This window comes from Haemaphysalis longicornis, unplaced genomic scaffold, assembly GCF_048455015.1.
Source record: "Haemaphysalis longicornis isolate Haplotype H1 unplaced genomic scaffold, Haemaphysalis longicornis Haplotype H1 scaffold_1, whole genome shotgun sequence".
Taxonomy (NCBI): Eukaryota; Metazoa; Arthropoda; class Arachnida; order Ixodida; family Ixodidae; genus Haemaphysalis; species Haemaphysalis longicornis.
In genome coordinates this window covers 197,221,191-197,236,353 of record NW_027526203.1, presented here as the reverse complement: position 1 = coordinate 197,236,353, position 15,163 = coordinate 197,221,191, and the positions used below count along the sequence as shown (strand labels likewise).

Here is a 15,163-nt window from a genome sequence, read left to right as displayed (position 1 = left end):
TGCGTACGAGATTTAGGCGCACGTTAAAGATCCCCCCAGATGGTCGAAATTAATCCGTAGCCCCCCACTACGGCGCGCCTCTTCGCCTGCGTTGCGTCGGCGCGTTAAACCCTACAATTAACCTGAGCTTTGACAGCCTGCGGGTTCCTTTTCATGCATGTGCCTAAACTGAAGCTTAAAGCTATTTAAGGAAGGAAAAAACGCAGCACTTACAGAAAAAAAAAAAAAAACACTTGCTCAATAACTAAGAAAACTTAGTTACCCAATGAAGCGTGTGTCGAGTCCTCTATCCTGGGGAGGCCCTGTTAGCCTGGATTGGAAAATAGGTGCTCTCAATCACTGAAAGCACATATGTTTGTGTTGTAGCATGCCGTAAGTACAATTTGAGTAAATTGTGATCTTTTTTGAAATGTTTGGTGTGTGTTCACTGGTCGCGGAATTAATGCCAAATGGCCAGCGAAAACTGGGGAGACGCCAGGGAATCAGGGTAGTCAATTGCCACATACCCTGAATTATATTTCAGAAAATGTGCTTAACCCATACCAGTTTCTTGCCCTTGAAAAAAAAAAAAAACCCAGCAGCAGGCGCCACCGTCACAATACAAGCGCCAGGCATATTCATCAAAATCATGTTCATAGACCTTGTCTCTACTGTTTCATTCTCTCAAGCGTAATTGTGGGACACAGGCCCAGTTACAGGAATGATTTGTAACGTGGCTGTAGGCGGTGACATGGCTTCGGCCTGGAGGCAACGCGCAAAAGGTGCGCAGGCGTGACTGCGTTGCTCGTGTGTACGCCTCGTGCCTTCTGCTTGCGGGATTTTTGTCGGCGGCAGAAAAACTTCACGAGAAAGGCTCGGTTCATTTGAGAATGAGGTGAGGGCAATCGGCTTCGCCCCACAGCCCTTAACTGTGAGAAACACTTATCAAGCCGAGATGAGCGTGCTTTGCACTCGGGAGCGCACGCGTGCCAGTATCGATTGGCAGTGCTCGATATTCACTTTGGCGGACCTATATGCACAGAGCGTATACGTTAAGTGAAGTGAGAGTATACAGTGGCGGCTGATGGCGTGCCACCCTTCTTGAAGTTCCGAGTCCGATGGTGCTTTTACGTTGTCCTGGCTTCTATCCCGTCAGCCTTGCGCACCAAGTTTGGGTGACAGTGAAACGTACACCCGTCTCTCTGTGTGCCGCCTGGCGCTCAGATATTCGTTAACCAAAGTTTAAATGTAGAAGTAATTCGCCTAACGCAGTACCACTGGCTCGCATGGAGGAGAAAATAAAACTATACTTGTGTGCATTGCTTTGCTTGGGGTCGTTACGACTTCTACGTTAGCCGCCTGGGTGGCTCCCTGCAGGCTTTTAGTGAAAGCCTGTTCTCTGTCCGCGCTGCGAGAGCGGCCTCTGACAGAAGGGGTTCCGTTCTCGACGGAAGAGAAGGCGGAATCTTTTCCGTTGGAACCCGTTTTTGAAGCACGGGGAGAGAAGAAAACAGTCTGAGCACGAGGGGTCAGGACGCAGGTTCGACTCCGTCGGCCGTTTTATTGCGAAAGCAATCCTTCCTCCTCACCCTCCCGCACGCGCAGGCGCAGTCGGGTCCCGGTCAACACGGTAACTACGTACACGACGGAACAGACTGACTGCCAAAACTCGGTTCGCCAGTTAGCGAGTTTCGCCGTGCGTGAGAGTTTGACCTTGAAGTGATACCACGTTACTCGCTCCTTGCTGAGGGGCGAGTTCCGCCACCCCGGCGCGAAGGAGGGCGTGAAAGAGGCGGAGGGTGAGCGCAGCCGCGGCGTTAAGAAGGGAGCGAAGACACTGGTCCACCTGTGCCGAAGTTATGCTGTCTGCGGGTCCCAGTGGCGAAAGCGGCAAGCTGCTTCGAACGATCTTGCCGACGTCGCTCGGCTTGCTAATGAGTTAAAGTGGACGGAAACGTGAGTACGAGCGCGAAAAGCGGCAGGCAGAAGCGAATGAAGAACGGGAACTTCGGCGAGCTCGGTGTCGGGAGAAGGCTGCAGAAAGACGACAGCGACAAGCTTTAGAGGCGGCAATGGAAGCCTCGCCTTGGACTTCGGAAACTGACGAAACGAGGGTAGTGAGTGCTCGCAGTACGGAACGTTCGACTAGCCATATCGCTCGGTTGGCAAACTGTGCTTCGGCTGCTTTCGCTTGCATAACCGGCCTAGCCGAGCTAAGCCGAAGCCATTTTTGTTTATCAGACGGAGGCGAAAAACGAAAACGCCCTTGAGCGCAATATTTCTGCGTATGCTAGAGATCTCCAGGTGGGCTAAATTAACCCGGAGCCCACAACTACGGCGCTCTCAGCCCAGGTGCTACCTGCAGCTTTGTCGCGTGAAGCACTAAATTGGGGAAAATTTTCTACTGACGCGTTATTAACGCCTCGGGCGCGAAACACGAACTGCATGGCCCGCTTCGTGAAGTGGGTGTGGGCGCGTACTTCCTCGTTTCTGGCTGTCTCGCGTCCTTTTTTTCTTTCTGTCACGCCGTCGCTGGTCGCGTGTGCGTGCGACGATTCGCACTGGGCAGCGTCGCGCGGGGGGGCCTCCTCGCGCCGCTTGTCGCGGTCCTGTTTCCGGACTGCGCCGCTCGCGTGCGCTCTTTTGAGAATTCCGACGTGGCGGTGGTGACGAGGTTCTGAACGGCGCGCGGACGCGGAAGGAGCCTCCCACGCTCTCTCCCCGCATGGACGCCGTCGTCGACCTCCTCATCCTATTTCTCACGTCGACCCCGATCAAGGGGGCTGCACTTCCTGTGCCCGCGAAAAAAAAAAAAAAAATCGCTCCTTTGCCCTGCCTGGTCTTGTGTGCACTATAAGCACGCGTGCGCACGCAAGTGTACGAAAAGTGCTTTTTTTCTCTTTTTGCTCTACTAACGACTTGTGACTCCGATTCTGTCCATAGCTCGTTCGGCTTGACGGTCAATACTTAAAGTGTCAGCCGTACTGATTAATCACTTGAAGCGTCCTCGATGAATTGCGGTACTTAAACGCTGCAAGTCAGTTCCTCAAAATGTATTCAGTGTTTTCCCCACTGCGTGCTCGTTATTGATGTTTACGTGGGCGTTCTTGTTTTTCGAGGTGGGCGTGTACCCGGCTCCGTCTTTGGCGCGCTGTCGTTACGTTTTGCTGCAATCGCATTTGCTCCGTGATAGAGCCGCGACGGTCACGATCAGGCAGAGGCGTGCCGTTCTCTGTATAAGCTTGCTGCCTGTTTATCAGCGGCACTGTGCGAGCGCAGGAATGATAACGCGTTTTGAAGCGAAGCTTTATATGGCTAGGCGAAGGAAAAACCCGGTACGCAAAAAAAAAAAAAAAAAATCCTTTGGCGCGGTGCAACCCCGTGCGCATGCGAGAAAACACAGGTAGAAGCCAGGCGTAAGGGGAGAGAGATTGGGTGGGTTTATAGATGACAGCCTCGCATCCACTGGTAAGTGTGCACGGCGCATCGGAGGGAAGAAAAAGTCTCTCTCGCTGCAGAGTGCGCGTGAAGCAAGCTTGCGCATATATACTATGCTTAACGAAGTGCCATATATTTCTTTTTATGGCAGAAGGCATTGCCTGCGCTTATTTTCAGCGTTTGATGTATGTGCGGATTCCCGTGTTTAGCGGTGCAAAATTACGCTCCACCTTCATAAACATGTTTAAAAAATTACAGTAAAGTGGCGCAAAACTATAGCTTCGTATCCTTTTCACTGCCATTCTGTCCCCTTTCTGAATCACCCAATCGATAGTAAAACTTCGCGGAAGGTTTCGCTCTGCAGTCCTCGTGGGCTCGTGAGCGCTGATCGTAGCGGATACCTGCGTGCGCGGCCATGCGACGTGGAGTTTCTTTCACCTTGCCGACAGCCCTGTTTACAGCGCGGCGAAGAGAGGCGTCGCGCGTGGACTTTTTCTCGTGCAGAAAGCGAGCACGCAATGCGCTCGTGCCGCGGGGCTGCCGATGTGGCGGGTCGCCAGAGCGTCCGTCTGTGCGTGCGGGCTTGGCCGGCTCGGCCCGGTGCCGCTTTAGCGCGTGGGAATGACCTCGATCCTGCAGGGTGTCGTTCACCCGCTCGTATCATCGGGGGTCTGCCTGCACGCGTGCGCGTTGTGCTGGTGTAAGCCGAGCGCTCGCCTCGCGCGCAAAATGAGCGCGCCTTTTTGTGTGTGTGTGTGTGTGTGTGTGTGTGTGTGTGTGTGTGTGTGTGTGTGTGTGTGTGTGCGTGTGCGTGTGCGTGTGCGTGTGCGTGTGCGTGTGTGTGTGTGTGGGGGGGGGGGGGGGGGATAATATATTGGGACACTTCGGGGCCGGGTGGTTGGTACACACACTGATCTGAAACGCCTCTTTTCTACGCGCCTGGAAGTGCGCGCGGGGACTGGAGTTTAATTACCGAAGGGTCGTATAGAGTTTTTCTTTTGTATTCAAGCCGTATTTTGGTGAACCCCAGCAAAATTCGTGGCCTCACTTTTCTCAAGCTTATTTCAGCTCACGGAAAGCGTACAGTTAATTGCATAAAAAGCGCTTCAACAACAGTGTATGGCAGGATGACATATAGTGGCTACCAAATTGTCCTGCTACTAACGCCTGCAAGGGGGAAGCTCGCACGTGCCTGGATATTTTTCCCCGCAACAAAAAGCAAACCTAGGGCGTATTTCAGGCAAACCGTAAATGCATGAGTGGTGTGCACACATCCCTTGATTTTCGAAGCACGCGTTGCTTCGGCTTAAAGGAGCCATGAAGACAAAATTGATTGATTGATTGTGGGGTTTAACGCGCCGACGCAACGCAGGCGATGAGGCGCGCCGTAGTGGAGGGCTGCGGTTTAATTTTGACCACCTGGGGATCTTTAACGTGCGCCGAAATCTCGTACACACGGGCGTTTTTGCTTTTCGCCTCCATCAGAAAAGCGGCCGCCGCGGCCGGGTATCGAACCCGCGACCCATGAAGACAAAATACAAGTTAGGTTTATTCGAAAGACCCGCCGCGGTGGCTCAGTGGCTAAGGCGTTGCGCTGCTGAGCACGAGGTCGCGGGTTCGATTCCCGGCCGCGGCGGCCGCTTTTCTGATGGAGGCGAAAAGCAAAAACGCCCGTGTGTGCGAGATTTCGGCGCACGTTAAAGATCCCCAGGTGGCCAAAATTAATCCGGAGCCCTCCACTACGGCGCGCCTCATCGCCTGCGTTGCGTCGGCGCGTTAAACCCCACAATCAATCAATCAGGTTTATTCGAAAGACTGCTTAGTCCCGATAACAATGATACCAATATCATCGCAATCTCCGAACAAATAACGGAGATATTAAAGAGAACGTGTGAAGCCGTGGCGACCCCCTAGCCAATTTTCCGCAACTTTTCTATGACGTAACGGAACCTTGTTTGTGCGATTGGCGGCCGCCTAACTGAGCTGTCGCGAAGACACATGACTGAACTAGTTCCATTTGACCGCATCACTTGAATGCTAACACTGAAAATTATCTTTTATTGTTGGCCCGTATGACGTCAGTCTTGCTCATAACACGTCACTGTGGCACAAAATTTGAAAGTTTAAATACTTCTTGCTTTTTTTCGTTAAAAAATATTTATTGTGGCCCTAATGGAGCTGAGTGAGATACTGAATCCTAGTTCTTTCAAATTAAACGAAGTTGTATTTTCTCTTCATGGCTCCTTTAACAAGAGACGACGCTCGCTTCACTGCCGGCCGACCGCTTCATCCCGCTTGCCGTGGACGAATGCCACCTGAACAGCCACCGTATCAAGGTCAACGAACGTTCGAAAAGCGAGCGGGCGCCCAGAGTGAGGCGTCGAAAGCGAAGCCCGTAGAGCGAGGCAGCGAAAGTGGTATGCTTTGAAACGAGTGCGTAGCGCGAGGAATACGCGGGAATGAATGGCGCTGCGGTAGTCCGCGGCGTTACCGTTACCGAAATAAAAGTATCGGCGCAGGCGGTTGCGGAAAATAGTTCTAACGCATGTAGCTTTTGACGTGATTGAGCCAACACAGCTGCTTCCCATCCCCTGAGCAACCGTCCCCGACGGGAGTACATTTTGGACACTTTATAGTATAGTAAACATTGTAGTGTCGCCTTCGCCGGGATTTTTCGTGGCCCTCGTCTCCCTTACCGCTCGCGAAGAAAAAGAAAAAGAAGCAATAGGGATGGCTGCCACCATCAGAAGTTAATGGAGTCACCGGAAAAATTTGCGTGCGAAATTCGCTGAGGACATCTTCGTCCCAATGACCCCTTCTCAATTCTAGTATATATTCACTCGGGGGGAATATTGGAAAATGACAATGAAAGCTCACCATGAAACAATGGTTAGCTTCGCGGGACCATCAATCAATCGGTGATCATTTTTCCCTTTTCGCTTAATATACCGTAACCATTTTCAAGGATAACGAAAATGCAACGTGTGTCACTGTTGGAGAAACAGACGCGCACTCTCCCTGTGTTGCCCAGCTCGGCAGGCAGCCGATGGAGATCACCGCGGCCACTTTACCCCCTCACCCGCCGTGGTGGCTCAGTGGCTAAGGCGTTGCGCTGCTGAGCACGAGGTCGCGGGTTCGATTCCCTGCCGCGGCAGCCGCTTTTCTGATGGAGGTGAAAGGCAAAAACGCCCGCGTGTACCAGATTTCTGCGCGCGTTAAAGATCCCCAGGTGGTCAAAATTAATCCGGGGCCCTCCACTACGGGGCGCCTCATCGCCTGCGTTGCGTCGGCGCGTTAAACCCTACAATCAATCAATCGATCAGTCGATCGATTGATCAATCAATCGATCAGTCGATCGATTGATCAATCAATCGATCAGTCGATCGATTGATCAATCAATCGATCAGTCGATCGATTGATCAATCAATCAATCAATCGATCGATCGATCGATCAATCACTTTACCGCTCTCGCCCAGCCGCGTTGGGGCCCATGTTTTGGCGCCGAATCAAAGCATTCACGCTTGCAGATATGTCCATCAGGCCTTTCAAATCACGCCATCTGTTGCACGCACGCGCGGAGATCGTATACCCACACACTGCGGCCGCCGGGGAGCACGCGTGCGCACTATGGTATTCCTCGCAGGTTCAGATGGAGTCAGGCTCGCGGCTTCTCCTGGACTGGCTGAAAAGAAATGGCTCCAACAATAACCTGTCCCCAGCCAGCGGAAAGGCGTCGCTGACACGAGTGCTCATCAATTTGTTAGTCTTTGAACTCGGCGTTTCCACCATCGCGGAATATGTCGGCAGCTGTATACCCTGTAGCTTCCGTATTCGAATCTCGAAAGAAACGGCTGTCCTCTGACGCCCGCCGTGGATTGATTTGCATTATCTCAGTTCTTCCCAAGTCTGCGTCGTGTAAACGAGCGTCTTTTTATTTAGCCTCGTGAAAAGAACGTATCGGTCTGTGTCTTGAATCACACCAGCGTGCCGAGTTCGATCACCCGCCTGCGGCGACTGTTTTTCCGACGGAGGCGAAAAATAAAACAAGCAACAATCCCTGCTTGCGAGATTTAGGCGTGCGTTAAAAGTCCTCAGGGGGCCTAAATTATTCTGCATCCGCCTCTGCTGCGCACCTAGCTCATAGCCCATGGGCAAATGAAATGCGATCACGAAAATACAGCCAGAACACGCATAATGTATGTATGTAGGTATTTATTGAACTATAGAAGGAAAGGAAGGTCCACCAGCAGGCGTAAATTCTCTCGCCTAGGGGCGGACACCGGAACGCCTGCTGGTGTAGGGGAGGTGGGATAGGGCGGAAAGAGTACATAGGAATAGGGGGATAGGGTAGAGGGCTTACATCAATCACATGTAACATATAGACAAGATTAAGAAGGAACATATATACAACCTATAGGTAAAAAAACGGAGTTAAACAAGAGCAAAGGACAAATACATATAAACACTAGACATATAAACAAACATCAAGGTATAAGACACAATGGTGTAGCAGTAAAGTCAACTGCACACATACACACGCACACCCACACAAACAGGAAAGCTTAGCCTGCAGCAGCACTCCACTACAAGCTGGGCGGTTACATGATGTTGTAGCGGAGTGCACTGGGGAGCCCCGAGGCACCCGGGTATGCACCCAGGGCCTCGAGCACTTTGTCCCGCTCCCTGGCACTGCCTGGGGGCCGAAGCAGTTCCTCGAGCGGCCGCACTCCTCGTAGCACGGCCAGAAACTCCGCCCGCCCTGCCGCAAACACACGTAATTGGAAAATACTGTTTGTGGAAGTCAGATAATGGTGCGCTATTGGTTAATTTGGAAAGCCACATTTCCCAACTTTGTTACTGTAATTAGGTCACGCGTCAGTTTGATCGCTTGGAAAGAAGTCGCGCTACTTGTGGGCTCTGGTTCATATTTTTTGTGCTCGCAATTCGTTTGTCCGTGACTGTACATCCTAAAATTAGTTTCTACGCCTGTGCGCTCGGAAGCAGAACAGGCAAATGAGATGGATGTCTCCAGTATATGTAGTGCAGCTCTCGGGCATCGCGTCAAAAAAAATTGTTTTCGTATTTTGCACGCTCGTGGATGCCTTGCTTCGGGCGCTTAGCGCTCCTTGACGGTTCAGTTTATTGATCTATTTGTTAATTGACTGGTTGAAAAATGTCGTAGTTAACGAATTAAAAAAAAATTTAGCCCCCAGGCATGTTTTTTTTTTCGTCCCCTGCAAGAGAAGGATTAGTCTGAGAGAGTGGTGCTCTGTGCCCCGAATGAGGGAGAGCTTTGTCAATACTGACCTTACGGAACTCTGCTTTCCTGGACACGGCTTTTACGGGTTCCATATAAGCCCAGCAGGTAACAAAAAAAATCGTTTCTTTCTCTATGAGACGGTGTATGAAAACACATGTCTTCAAATTTCTCCTTGAGGGCTCTGGACATTTTATAAGCCATGTGTTCACTCTGCGCGACACCTGTTATCGCGAACAGTGCGCCAGACAGTGCAACCAACGCGGAAGCGTATAGCGCTGGCGAAATGACCTCGCGAGAGGAAGATGACGCGACCAGTAAACACGCCGCCATAAAGCGTGAAGGCGACCACTCTTCACTCCGTCTCGGATCGCTAGCTCGGACGGCCATTGCTCCCTCCCTCGCGCTCCTCTGCGAGTCGGGGCTGAGCGGAAAAAGCTATGTGACCGTGATCATCGAGCGCTCTCCAGCCTCCACCGGCCTTTGTTCCGCCACAAGAACACGACCGACAACTTTCCCTTTGGAAATGCGGCGGCGTTGGTCGGCCTCCTCCGCGGCGTCCGTCCGTTTCTCCGCAACCTGATGCCACTCTGCCGGGACAGTCGTTAATTAACCTCGCCAGATTTGTGTATAGAAGAGGTCGGTCGCTCTGACGACGTCTGCTCATTCGACTGGGAGCTTCTGCGTTCTTGGCGGCGGGCTCAGCTGAACACAGATGAATGTGCCACGAGGAAAAAGAGCACCACGCTAGAGTGGAGGCTTGCGGAAGTGCGCCAGCCAGAGCCGCTGATCGTCCCGAGCTCCTGACGCATGCGTACTTCGCAGTGCCGCAGTGGAAATACGAGTGCACGAAATGATCGACACGCTTTGCTTGCGTTTATTTTCTTGATCAGAGCAAAAAACGCTGGTTGCGATCATGGCGCGGCGAGTGCGAGAAGAGCGCCCTCCGCGTACAGGGTGTGCTCGTAGCCGCCAATTTTCGGCACCATAATGAGTTTCGCGCGTGGAAGCCCGTGTGCGGCGCGAATTGTGTATAGCTGTGGAAGGAACAGAAAAAAAAAAAAAAAAAAAAAGTTGGCGTCGCTCGGAGAAGTTTTGGTGTCGAAATTATTTTTGAAAGTTAAAAAAGAAAAGCTGACCTTTCATGTTCTCTTGATTAGTTGGACTGTGACGGTGAAAATTCGAAGCAGTAACTAGCTCTCTGTGCTGAGCAGGATTAGAAATATCGCGTGAAGAATCGTTGAATGGCATGCCGAGACAACGCTGTCTGCACTAGAAGGCGCAGGCTCGACCATCCGGCGCCTCTGAACCAACGTGTGAGTTCATTAGTACATGTAAAACATCTTGAACGAAGTATGTAGGACGTCCGATAAGGACACAGAGCCGGGGACTAAAGAAAGAAGCTGCAGAGCTGCTTGCGATTAGGCAGAGTGACTCGTTTTCATCACTGGGTCAGCGTGAACGCAGTGACCTACGCTATTGACGTCCATTCTGCATGCATGCAAGCTGACCTTACTAATGCGCACGAACCAGCAGTTGGACTTCTGAAGCAGTTGGACGTCTGTACGTGGAACATGCTTGCATAACGAGCGCGAGCGCGCGAAATACCCTCGTGCGTACTCGCGTGCGGTTAGCTATGAGGGGCGTCGTGGGGATCGTATGTATAGGAGGTGACCCTTGATATCATTAATTGGGAACCACTACTTTTGACCGGGGCGGGCAACGACGTGTTTTTTTTTTTTTACCATTCCAAAACAGCTGCTGGCTGCAAGAGCTGTCTTTCTTGCGGGTTAATTTGCAGCACCTAATCGACGGTATTTATGCAAAGGGGTGTGGCCATCTGATCCACAAATGTTGCGGGGCTTAGTTGCCCTGCTCTTGTTACAGCATTACTGCAGTCGCGCTGTTTAAGTGATCAGCTGATAAGTGACGCCAATGGGACCGCAATGGACCACTGTTGGGAAATGTGTCCGCCGCTGTTTCTGCTTGCCGCGGGCGGAGCAGGAGGAGGAGGAGTAAACATTTATTGAGCAAAAGGGCGGGAGTGAGGGGTGGTGGTCAGCTTCCTACGTCCAGGAGGCCGCGAGCCTTTGCTGAATCCAGGGCCCGTTGCACAAGCGCTTTTTGGCGCTCCGGTGCCGAGCTGGTCAGCGCAGACTCCCACTGCTCAGGGGAAGGGGAGGGGACGGGGTCAGGGTTGCGTGGGCAGGAGTAGACGAGGTGATAGGTTGTGAGAGGAGTGTCGCAATGCGGGCAGTTGTAGGGGTATGTGGATGGAGATATGTGTGCGAGGATGGTGTGGTTGTAAAAGGTGTCAGTTTGTAGTCGGCGGTAGATATATGCCTCGTAGTTAGATAACGTGTGGTGGGGGGGAGGATATGTTCTTCTCGTGTGGGTGTAATGTGACAAGAGTGAGCTGTAGCTGTTGTCGAGGGGTACCAGGTGGGTAGCTCCACTGTCCGTGCCCCTCAGGGTAGCTTGCATTGAGGATGGGAATGCCCGGGAGTGGAGTTCTCGGGCGGAAGCGTGTGCCGCTTCGTTCCCAGCAAGGCCCGAGTGACCAGGAGTCCAGACAATGGATACTTCTATGTCTTCAGGCAATCGCTGTAGGATTGGGATGGCCTGGGGTGGTGCCAGCCCAGCTTGGTACATTCGGCAGGCTTCCTGACAGTCCGAGATGATGGTAAGATAGGGTTGATTGTGGTGAGTGGTGGTTGCATGGGCTATAGCTACAGCTTCTGCCGATCTTGTGGATAAATCAAAGTACGTTGCTGCAGTGGCAATTTCTCCTTTGGAATCGACCGTGACCAGGGTGGTGCCGGGTATCTTGGGATTCTGAGCGATATCCGTGTATCGGGTATGACAGTCGTCTGCATATTTCTTCGTAAGCTGGCGGACCCTTGCCTCACGGCGGCCTCGATTAAAGGCTGGGTGCATATGCTTGGGATTGGGAGCAACCTTGAGTTTCTTGCGTATGTGTAGCGGGATTCGTTGAGGTAAGTCGTTGGTGGTTGGGCTTGGTCTTCCGATGTCATGAAGCACCTTCCTCCCTGTAGGAGTAAGTGTTAGGCGATGAAGTTGTGAATTTCGCTGGGCTTCAATTAGCTCTTGAAGAGCGTTGTGTAGCCCCAACCGGAGTAGTTTTTCATTGGAGGTGTAAGTGGGGAGGCCTAAGGCCGTTTTGTATGTTTTCCGTATGAGGACGTCCAGCTTGCTGATCTCTTGAGGTTTGAGTTCAATAAAGGGAGTCGCATATGTTATCCGGCTAAGTAGAAGGGCTTGTACCAATCGGCATGTGTCAGTTTCGGTGAGACCATGCTTTTGGCCTCTTATTCGGCGTATGAGGTGGGTAAGTTGCGTTGCGTCACGGTTCTGTGAAGTTGCGGTAACAGGGCCGAACCCGAACCATCATGGTGGAAAGGCACGCCAAGAATTCTAAGTGTTCGCACTTTGGGAACGGGCTGCCCGAAAATTGTGACGTCTGGGTCCGGAGTGCGAGGGGGTGGGCGTCCTCGCGTTCTTGCCCTGAGGATGAGGAGTGCTGATTTAGAAGGCTCACATGTCAGTCCCCTTGGTTGAAGGTATGAAATAGTTTCATCCACTGCCTGTTGGAGGGCGTCCTGCTGCTCCCCGCTGGAACCTTTGACTGTCCAGAGGGTTAAATCGTCGGCATAGAATGCATGCTTGAGATTTGCTATTGCGTTAAGTTTTTCGGGAAGTGCCAGTAGCGCAATATTAAAAAGTAGAGGGGAAATTACAGAGCCCTGGGGCGTGCCTTTGGCAGGCGCATTAAATGTAGGTGACACAAGCTGCCCAAGTTTGATGGTGGCTGTACGGTTGCCAAGGAAGGCTTTCACATAGTTGAAAGCCTTGGATCCGCAGTGAGTCTAGTTAAGATTTTCGAGGATAGCTTGATGGGTGACGTTATCGAATGCACCCTTGACGTCGAGTGCCAGTATTGCTTTAGGGGTGGTGCGGCTAAGATGATCAATGACCTGTTCCTTCAGTTGCAAGAGTACATCTTGAGCGGAGAGTTTCTGCCGAAATCCGAACATTGTTAGAGGATATAAGTTTTGTTCTTCAAGTTGACCAATCGTTGATGCACGAGGTGCTCGAAAGGAGCAGAAAAAAAAAAAGGCACAATGCCGCTTTCGCGATGCGACGTTGCAGCATACAAGGTGCGTGTGTAACAAAAGTGCCATTTTCTGCGACTGCAGAGCGACGTAACGCGTGGCACGCGGAAGTGTGCACGTCAGCGCGCTAGAATCACAGGGAACTATACAGATATACACACAGGAACACTATAAAGCTCTGTGTATACGGCTCCCCTCAAGGAGCATGCATGGAGCCGCTCTAGGGCCACCATCTAGATCTAGGAATGGCCATACCTGCGCCATTTACCGTAATGGCATTTATAGCGCAGCGCCTGCTATATAACGGAGGAACGCTGTCCGAAGCGGCCGCGGCAGAGGGCGCACAAGGGGCGTCCTTTCTTTTCTTGTTTCGCCTGGTTATGATGTGGCGGTGCGGAAGGTATTTCGCTTGCGTGCGTTCCTCCGCAACCCCCAGCTTTTCGTTTTTGTATCACCAACAGCGGGATTCTTGCTTGAGCACCATAACTGCCGTAAGCTTTTTCTTTCGAGGCCGTTGGTCGGTCTCGTTCGCTCTTCGGAGTGGGAGCCCGTGCCGTTCCTCTGCTAAGGTAAGCAAGCGGGCGCATTGCCCTTCTGGAAAGCGACTTAGCCGTTTCGTCGAACGATGCCGGGCACACGCACTCAAGAACAACGTGAGCTCGTGGCTCGGCTTGAGAGGTCGACGAGAACGGTTAGGATTGACATTGGAAGCCGGTGTTTGAGTAATTTGATTGTTTCTTAGTTATTTCGCGCGTGCTCCATACTCTATCACGTCTACTGTACGGCGAAATCTGTCGTATAATTGCTCGGGCATTGGGGATTAAAGAACGCCTTTCCTTCGTGACGAATGCCTTGCTGACGGTATACATTTTTGAACTGGAAGGGAAACAGCGCTAAAGATCGGACGGGAGGTAAGGCAACAAATGCGCTGACAACAAATGCTTAGCTGTTCATCAGCGCGTTCGTAGTGCGTGTATCTGCCTTCACCCTTGTCGGCCGTTGTTAGCGCTGTGCTCCTTCAAGTCGTCCGTGTCGTTTCATGACGCCAGCGAGTGAGGCAGCGCTGTGGTGTAGCAGCAAAACCTGAGGCATCGAACAAGTGCGGCTTCTTCGGTGATATCACGAAAACTGAGTGCGGCCGAATTAGTTGTACGTTCGCGTGGTATTTCGTAAACAATATGTGGGTGGAACGTTGCTGCTTCAGGTGTCACAGGCGTATTGTTAATTCGCACGAGAATGAATCCTCCGCCAGTTATGGGTGGCGAGGGGTTGGTCCACTTAGATGCCCAGCTTTATCCCCTAGCGCTGCTGAGAAAGAGACGGAGCACCGAATTCGACAGTAAGGCAGTAAACGGGACTGTATATAAACGGGACACCTGAGCACTCCTTATGTTGAACGCCGCTGAGTGCCTAAGGAAACGCCGCATGGTGTTCTGTGCCGCGCAGAGCAGCGTGGCGAGTGCTGCGCCGCCGGGCGAAAGGAGGTGCAGAAGCGGCCGATGCGGCGCCCTCCTCTGTATGCGTTTTATTTCTGAGGCACGCGCTTTGGACAGTGGGAATGCTTTGGCCACCTTTCTGGTTTTACCTCAGCGAGCCGCTTAATGCTTTCTCGTGAAAACATTCGATAGCTGCTTGAAAAAAAAAAAAAAAAACTCCACAAAAGAGATCGGCCGCAGGCCTATCGCTTTCGTGGAGTTTTTTTATCTGACCCTTTGTGGAGAGGAGTTTTGTGGAGTTTTTTCTTTGTGAAGAGACTGAAAAGAGCGTCAGCTGTGCCGAGCAAATCACGAATAGCCGTTCTGAGCGGGCGATAACTACGCCTTTCCAGTGCTTGCAGGCACAAAGGAAGCGTTTATCAGCATCGCTGTAAAGCCCGTTCGCCATTTCGCTCCGTGTCTTTCACTCGTGTTCAAGGAATCCGCCCTGGTAACGTCCGCTCAGTCTATCGTATTACAGCGGGATGCAGCGGATGTGGGTGCGTCTCTAATTTAAATCAAGTGTTGCCGCCGACGGCAGCGGATTATGCTGCCCGGCTGTAAACCGCATCTCCATTAGTCATTCTGTAGGCCTGTGAGGTGTGCGATGCATACACGCTGTCGCATCTGTGCTTGGTCGCTCCTCCACGAGACTGACGGTGGTCTTTAGATGCTCCATTGTTGCGTAGTCTCTCATTGAATAGTTGACATCATGGTGCGTGACGGTGTCATACGTGGCTGCGCAGTTTGTGTCGCGCTTCTGTGAGCACTCACTTGTCATCTTGACTTACTCTCTCATCTTGCGCACCTAACTAGGTGTGTTTCCCGAGTATTGGAAACAAACGAACAAACAGTCGCACTCAATTTTATTTTCAACCAC

The 15,163-nt window shown here is 51.9% G+C and overlaps 1 protein-coding gene across 6 annotated transcripts in view; it reads left to right on the top strand.

The window, feature by feature from the left end:
• Positions 1-15,163, top strand: part of LOC144140994 (ecotropic viral integration site 5 ortholog-like) — a 295,696-nt gene that overhangs the window by 211,325 nt on the left and 69,208 nt on the right. Inside the window, exon 1 of one of the 6 annotated variants that reach the window (XM_077672504.1) lies at positions 1,812-1,935. The exons of 4 other annotated variants lie outside the window; for them this stretch is intronic. The gene's annotated coding sequence lies outside the window, so the exon portion shown is untranslated. Of the gene's footprint in view, positions 1-1,811; positions 1,936-13,215; positions 13,378-15,163 lie in introns of those variants that run through there. One more of the 6 variants, XM_077672513.1, reaches the window with a different exon arrangement.